At 44.3% G+C, this 7,378-nt stretch overlaps 1 protein-coding gene across 1 annotated transcript in view; it reads left to right on the top strand.

The window, feature by feature from the left end:
• Positions 1 to 3,687: 3,687 nt before the first annotated feature.
• LOC137525342 (uncharacterized) overlaps positions 3,688 to 7,378 on the top strand; it is a 244,791-nt gene continuing 241,100 nt past the window's right edge. Inside the window, exon 1 of the mRNA XM_068246396.1 lies at positions 3,688 to 3,763. The gene's annotated coding sequence lies outside the window, so the exon portion shown is untranslated. The remainder of the gene's footprint in view (positions 3,764 to 7,378) is intronic.

Raw genomic sequence — 7,378 nt, 5'->3', positions numbered from 1 at the left:
AAAGTCGTTTGGCTGAACTGAGAGGATAATAGACTGTAGGGACTCCATCTTGAACCTTGGTAAAACAATATGTTTGTTCAATCTTTTTAGATCGATCACAGGACGCCAGTCTCCAGTTTTCTTGGCTACTAAGAACAGAGGTGAGTAAACACCTTTGCCTCTCTGTAAGACAGGAACTTGTTGAACCGCATCCTGGCATATCAACAGCTTGACGTAATCTAGCAGGCATTTTCTCTTTAGTTTTGAAGAGGGAAGTCTGGTTGGTAGATATATGTTTCCTGGACAAGACTCGAATTTCCACCGGTGGCCTTTGCTCACAGTCGCCAGAACCCAAGGATTTGAAACCCTGTCCACCCACACTCGAGCGTAGGCTAACAGCCTCGCCCCAACCTGAGTGTGGGCGGACAGGGGCTCAAAAGGGCTTACCCTGAGCCTGGCGAGTGACCGACTTATTTGTTTTAGTTACAGATGATTGACCGGTCTGCCATTTCCTTTGGAATTCTTTCCCAGGTTTGTAGGAGCGAAGACTCTTGAACCTTTGAAACTGAGGCTGAGACTTTTGTACATACTTCTGTTTTCTAAACTGCCTGTCTTGAGGAATTTGACCTGATCTTCCACCCGTTTTCTTTGAAATAGCACTATCTTTACCCAATTCTGTTTGGAAGAAGAGTCGGCCTTCCAGGGCTTTAGCCAAAGGGCTCTCCTGACTGTAATGGAAGACATCATGGCTCTTGACGATGCTCTGACTCCATCTATAGCTGCTTCACTAACAAAGTCGGACGCTATTTTGAGGTCTTCCAGTGCCGAGACTATCTGATCAACCTCTGCTCCTGATTTCACTGCTTCTTCGATATTATTTGTCCAAATTTTCATAGCTTTCGAAAGGGAAGTCAAAGCAATCGAAGTTTTGCAGGCAGCACCAGCAGACAAGTACGTCTTTTTTAATTCACTTTCCATTTTACGGTCAAGAACATCTTGAAAGGCGACCGAATTTTCCATCGGCAGTGTTACATGTTTTGCGAGACTAGCAATGGAGGCGTCGACCAATGGAGCAGTCTGTAAGGCTTCTGCGTCTGTTTCTTTGAACGGATAAAACTTCGACCATCTGTTCGTGAAGGGAGTCTTGTTCTCCGCCTTATTCCACTCGTCTGTCATGACACCTTTAATTTCTTTCATGAACGGAAAAGATGGGCCTGACTTTGTTAAATGAGGGTAATATTTTCCTATATCTTCAGACGCATCTTCTGGATCATTCCACTGTAAAGCTTCTTTAATCGCACTCACTAATGGTTCCACCAAAGAAAATTGGAAGTTCATGTGATCTTCCAAGTCAGAGGTAGACTCTAAGACAGTTTCCGGGTGACCAGACCTATCCTCCAAGGCTGAAGGACCAGGAAGAACCGTATCCTCTTGAGCAGAAGTCGAAGCAAAGGCTGGGATCTTTGACGCCAGTTCTTCTTTAACTGCTTGTTTAATGCTATATATATATATCCAATACTCTGGATGAATCTTCCGACTTGTCTGTGGACTTCTCTTCAAAGCATTTTTCACACACAATTTTATCTGGCAGAGATTTTCTTCCACACATCCAGCAATCACCCTGCGGTGGCCTGATTGGCGATGGATTACGATATCGATATGATGCATTATTTCTTGATCTTGAACCAGATCTATAGTAGGAGTCGTATGAAGGCGATCTTTCGTTGCGTCTTCTCGATCTACTTCTACTTCTTGATCTCACTCTTTGTGTAGAGGAATAATAGTAGTTTCCTGCTTTATCCGAAGCATGATGATCTTCTTTATTTTTAGGTCTAGAAGGGCTAAAGAGGAATACTAATTAGTACCCATAAAGCCACAGACCCTCTTTTTTTTTTTTTTTTTTTTTCTTTCAGGTATTACCTGTGAGGCTCCTTTCGGTGCTTGTTACCACCCATTCAGGAGTATAATGCTGAAGATATAGTCAAGCTGCCATGAGGGAGGAAAAAGAAAAGTTTAGAATAAATATTATATCTAAAAACAATATATACATAGAAAGAAGACGCATCTAACCATATCCAAGCATATGTACGCACATATACATAAATAAAAAGAAATGCCAAGCAGCTATCCTCCCCATATATGAACATATACCTGTCCATAGATATGTCTATTTAAACACATATATAACTCCATATATGTAGCAAAGTAATTTTATCTACATTTTGATTCCCCTTTCTCTTTTTTTTTTTTTTTTTTTACTTACTTCTTAAAAGAAGTATTAGGTAGGGCTTCTCCGGTGCTGATAGCGGTAGGGGCTGAAGAGCTACAGAAAAGCAGCCTCCAGCCCCAAAAACGCCGCTTAAATAGGCAGCCCCGGCTCTGAGCATGCTCACAACGAGCTGCCCATAACCAAGATGGCCGCTGCTGTAGTAAGAAAGCGGAAGAGAGGCGGATCCCCGCCTGGAGGACAAAAGCAGAGCAAGTCTCGCGCGCCCGCGCGAGAACTCGGCTGCCCGACACTTCCCTCCACGCTACAGCCTCGGCGTTCTCGAGCGAGACGCCCAGGTTGCCGGAAGGACTCCTCCGCCGTCTACCCTCCGCAGCACGCCGGAAAACCGCTCGTCCATCCTGAAAACATGAGACAAACAAGGTATGGAGACCCTAATACTGCAAAACAGCGTTCTAGCTGTTCAATGCCCACCCTGCAGCCCATACGTAGATAGGATGAATTGACAGATAGGGAATGAAAAAAGTTACAGAAGGCAGCATAAAACAACCTGTATTTAACAAGTTAATACAACACCGGGACTATAACCGGGATCTCATGAGAAGCATTTAGCCCCTATAAAAGACTTCCCCAGGGAAAGGGATAAACCCTGGGGGAATTACAGAAAGAAAGAAACAGGGATAGCAATAAATAGTGTCCAAGAGGAGGGGAGGACAAAGGAAAAAGAATGGTGGGGCTCAGTGCACTCAAAAAACTTATAGTTATGGTGTCCAATGGGGTTAGGGGGCGGGACCCGGAACCCATAGTATGCTGCCATGGAAGCACCAGGGAAATTGTCTATAACCAGCACTGCGTAATATGTTGGTGCTATATATATATATATATATATATATATATATATATATATATATATATATATATATATATATGTATATGTATATATATATATATATATATATATATGTATATGTATATATATATATATATATATATATATATATATATATATATATATATATATGTGTGTATATGTATATATATATGTATATATATATAAACACATGCATGTTTCGTCATAGGAAAGCACTATATTAAAACTGCACTATGTGGGAAGATCCAACAGGTGCTAAAAAGAGGCAAAGAGCTGTGATTTGGAATGCAGCCCATAGGCTTTTACTGAGTTTGATTTTGCGTATGTTTTCTGCTATGTGGATGTAGCAAAATACATTGAAATTGGGAATATTCAACCTGTGAAATGTCCAACAGGCATACATGTACTAGTAATGATAATAGATGGTAATGAAGATGAAGATAAGGAAGTTGTGTTGTGATTGATAATCAAAAAAAATTAAGAATAATAAATAATAATAGCATTCAAAGGCTGACTGCAGGTGACTCTACAAAAAGAGCTTGCAGTTAGCTTATTCACCACAAGGTGTCGCTCTCACCTCTCCCACGTGGAACGCACAGAAAGGAGGAGATTAGTCCAAAGACAGGAAGTGATGTAACAGCAGGAAGAGAAGTTGCAGGAGGTGAGAGAACACGCGGCTGGAAGAGGTAATTGTGTGAATCTTGTTATATATGGAGCAGAGCAGAGGTTTGGGGTGGGCATGCTTTGTTACAGAGGAGGACATAGTACACCTGTCACTATCCTGATCATCCCCCTTGATGAGACTTGTATATAACTGCTGTGACTTGTTTGCCAGTTTTCTATTGCTCCCCCTACATGTACCATAGATTATGGGTCGGATCTCACCTTCCTAGTAATAATTCAGTCACCTCACAGAGACAAGAGAAGATATACTGTATATTGACTATAGCCATGTCCCTCCAGTGCTGGCATTTACCCCTGTATAGCGTATTCTGCCCCCAGCATTGCCATATTGCCGTGCAGTGTAGCCGTATCTCCCTAATCACCCCCCCCCCCCCGTTTCCAGCTTCTTCCTGGGGTAATAGTAATCTTGGGTAGTCGTCAGGGCAGAGCCTCAGGGGGCACCAGTCTCTGGGAGTGCAGCCCTGAGGGTGTGCCTGTTCCCCCCTCCCCTCCCTGCACACTTCAGAGTTATGACTCTGCATGTTTGGGAGACTACCTAATACTGGGGATACATCTGCCTATACTGGGGAGGAGGCTGCCTGTTTGACTTGGGGAAAGGGTCTGGGGGCACACTTGCCTGTCCTGATAACAGAGACTGCTTGGGGTATATTTGGCTATCGATACTTGGGGTACACCTGGCTATCTTGCCTAGGAGGGGGATATCCTAATACGGGGGTACATCGGCCTATATTCAAGCGGAGGATGCCTAATCCTGGTGTACATATAGCTATCTAACCTGATAAAGGGTACTGCTTAATACACAGGGTACATCGTGATATCTAATCTGGGGTTGGAGGGCTGCCTAATTCTTGGGATACATCCGGCTATCTGTAATGGGGATGGTGGGCTGCCTAATACTAGGGGGGCATCTGCCTTGTTAATGTGGGGAGGGAGACTACTTGATGCACCTGGCTTTTGAAACCTTTCAGCAGTTTATTTGGCCCGAGGAAGTGGGCAGAGACCCACGCAATGCGTTTCCTGTGCTTATTAAAAATTAATTATATTTATATATATAGGAATTTATCATTTTTTTTAGGTAAGTCACTTCCCCTTTTTCTCTCTTTTTTTGTTTTAAACTCAGTTTTATACACTCCTGGGTGCCTCTTAATACCGTTATGATGGCTTCCCAAGTCTTCCAGATATTAGTCATCCACCAAACCAGTCACCAGTCAGACCACCCCTTGAGCTCCATTGCTATGTTATCAATGGCAAAAGGGTGAATGTTTAGTGATATGAAGGGTGTGAGCAGGAATCCAGGCGCATGCATCTCTATGGAGAGAGCTTGCAGGGAGTAGTAGTTTTATTGTTAGGGTAAGAATAAACATACATATATCCAGGCACATCGCCTCTAGTTAGGACATTAAATAAATTATTATGGAAAGGGAGGTGCTGAAGGGGGTGTGGCTAGAAACAGCAAAAATCAATTAACCCTTCGCACTCTCACATGCAAATGTTCAAACAAATGCATTCACAGAAGAATGCATTCTTATGCTTAGTCACCTATACTGCGCAGAAGTACCCAGGTAAACATAGGTGTCCTAACTTCCTCTCCTGGGAAAGACAGTGCATCTTACCAATCGCACAAGGGAGCACCTCCTTTTCCCTAATAATTTATTTATGCTGGTGTATGCGCATGGTGCACATGGGCACATAACGTAAGCTCCCAGGAGAGGAAGTTAGGATGTGTGCTCCTAATCCATTGATAGGTTTGATGCAATGAATGTGTTTGCATGTCTGCACTATGCATGTTACAGGGCCAGAGTTAGGACACCTATGTTTACCTGGGTACTTCTACGCAGTATAGGTGACTAAGCATAAGAATGCATTCTTCTGTGAACTAAAACCCTGGCTTTTAATTTAGCTGTAGGGATAACAGTTGTGCCTGGATGAGTAAATCTGTGAATGCATTTGTTTGAACATTTGCATGTGAGAGTGCGAAGGGTTAATTGATTTTTATTGTTAGGGTAGTCTGCCTTTATTCCTGAGAATGATACAAAGTATATATGTGGGGGGTTAGTTTACATAATTGCCCCTTAGGGAGGGAGACATAGAGAATAATATAATCAGTGATTAGTGCGGAGCTCTGATTGGCAGATCTTGTATGCCATGGAATACTGAGCCCATAAGATCCTCGTGGAGCATCTCCCACCTCCAGCTGGTGCCTCACACGTATGCACACTCTCTGTGTTACCTTATCTCTGGATTTCCCTCACTTCCTGTGCTGTCAGAGGTGTTTTTTATGTTTATCCCAGCCGTTATGGAAGGCTGGCCGGTATCTCTTCCCTGTGAAGGAGGACACTTTCCCTGATCGCTTTTACCAGCAGCTGTTCATAGCAACAGTCATGAATACAATGTTGTACAATGGAGTTGTTGTGGATAAGTGGAGGTCTCAGGGAGGGAGGTCCTGAGGGAGCAGGATCTGTGCATTGTGTCAATTTTCAGCAGATAAGACAGGTGCACCATCTGACCGTATCCATTGCATCTCTGATGAGGAGAAGCCAATGTGCAGTCAGGAGCCACTGATGTTGGATTGGAGGTTGGAGTCTGCACAAGGATGATAGCTGTTGGGTCACAGCTAGAAGGTGGAGCCAGGTAACAAGGGGCGTGGCTGGTAGGACAGGTAGAGAAGATGGAGGCTGCAGCTGGACAGTGGTTGGGTGGCCTCTGCTGCTTCTGTCCTGGTACTGGCACTGTCCCAGCTGGGAGATTTGTTGCTATGGCTCTTGGAAGGTTTGGGGTTAGAAGGTGATGGACAGGTAGGGTCAGTATATGGAGCTGCAGTCCCATCTGCCCAGTTCATCAGCTGCCAGAGCCATAAGTAATGATAATTCATAGCTAATTAGCTGCAGGCCTCAGCTCCTATCTTCCTGTATCTCCAGCTGCTCTCTCTTCACATCCTCGTCCATCTACCGCTGCCGGTGTTGTGTCTGATTACGCTGCCTGTTGATTTGCGCTGCCCCGCATGCACAGTAGGAGACTGTGCGGCCACATTTCCTATTGAATGATGCTGATGGTGGTAAAATACTAAATATCTCAGCTCCCACACATCCTACACTCCCCTTCAACTTTCAGGGTAGGGAGGGGACCCCCAGAACGACCTCTATGCCAAATTGCAGCCTCCAAGACCTTCTGGTTCCCAAGATAGGTTTCTGTACTCTATCTCCTGAACCAGCGGGGCTCGGGAGCTACAATTTGGCATAGAGGTCGTTCGGGGGGTTCCCTCCCTTCCCTGAAAATTTGGTGAGTGTATGATGTGTGGAAGCGGAGATATTTAGTATTTTACCTCCAGCAGCTTCATTAACTTCACACTGAGCATGCGTGCTACGCAGTGTGGAAGGGAGCTTCCGGGCAGCGCAATCAGACATTACACCGGCATTGCTGTAACCTCCCAGGAATGTGTGCATGGAGAGGAGGAGAGAAGCACCAGATGATGAGCAAGGCACACTGGGAGAGAGGACTGTGGTGCTGAATGTGCAGATACCACAGCTTATGGGATATTATCACCCCCCTAGCAATGTATGTTCTTTCTGTGCTCTGATTATTAGTACTAATATTTTACTGTTGCAATTTATCATTTT

The sequence above is a fragment of the Hyperolius riggenbachi genome, chromosome 7 (genome assembly GCF_040937935.1).
Source record: "Hyperolius riggenbachi isolate aHypRig1 chromosome 7, aHypRig1.pri, whole genome shotgun sequence".
Lineage (NCBI taxonomy): Eukaryota > Metazoa > Chordata > Amphibia > Anura > Hyperoliidae > Hyperolius > Hyperolius riggenbachi.
The sequence above is the reverse complement of the archived record's forward strand: the minus strand, read 5'-3'. Positions and strand labels throughout refer to the sequence as shown.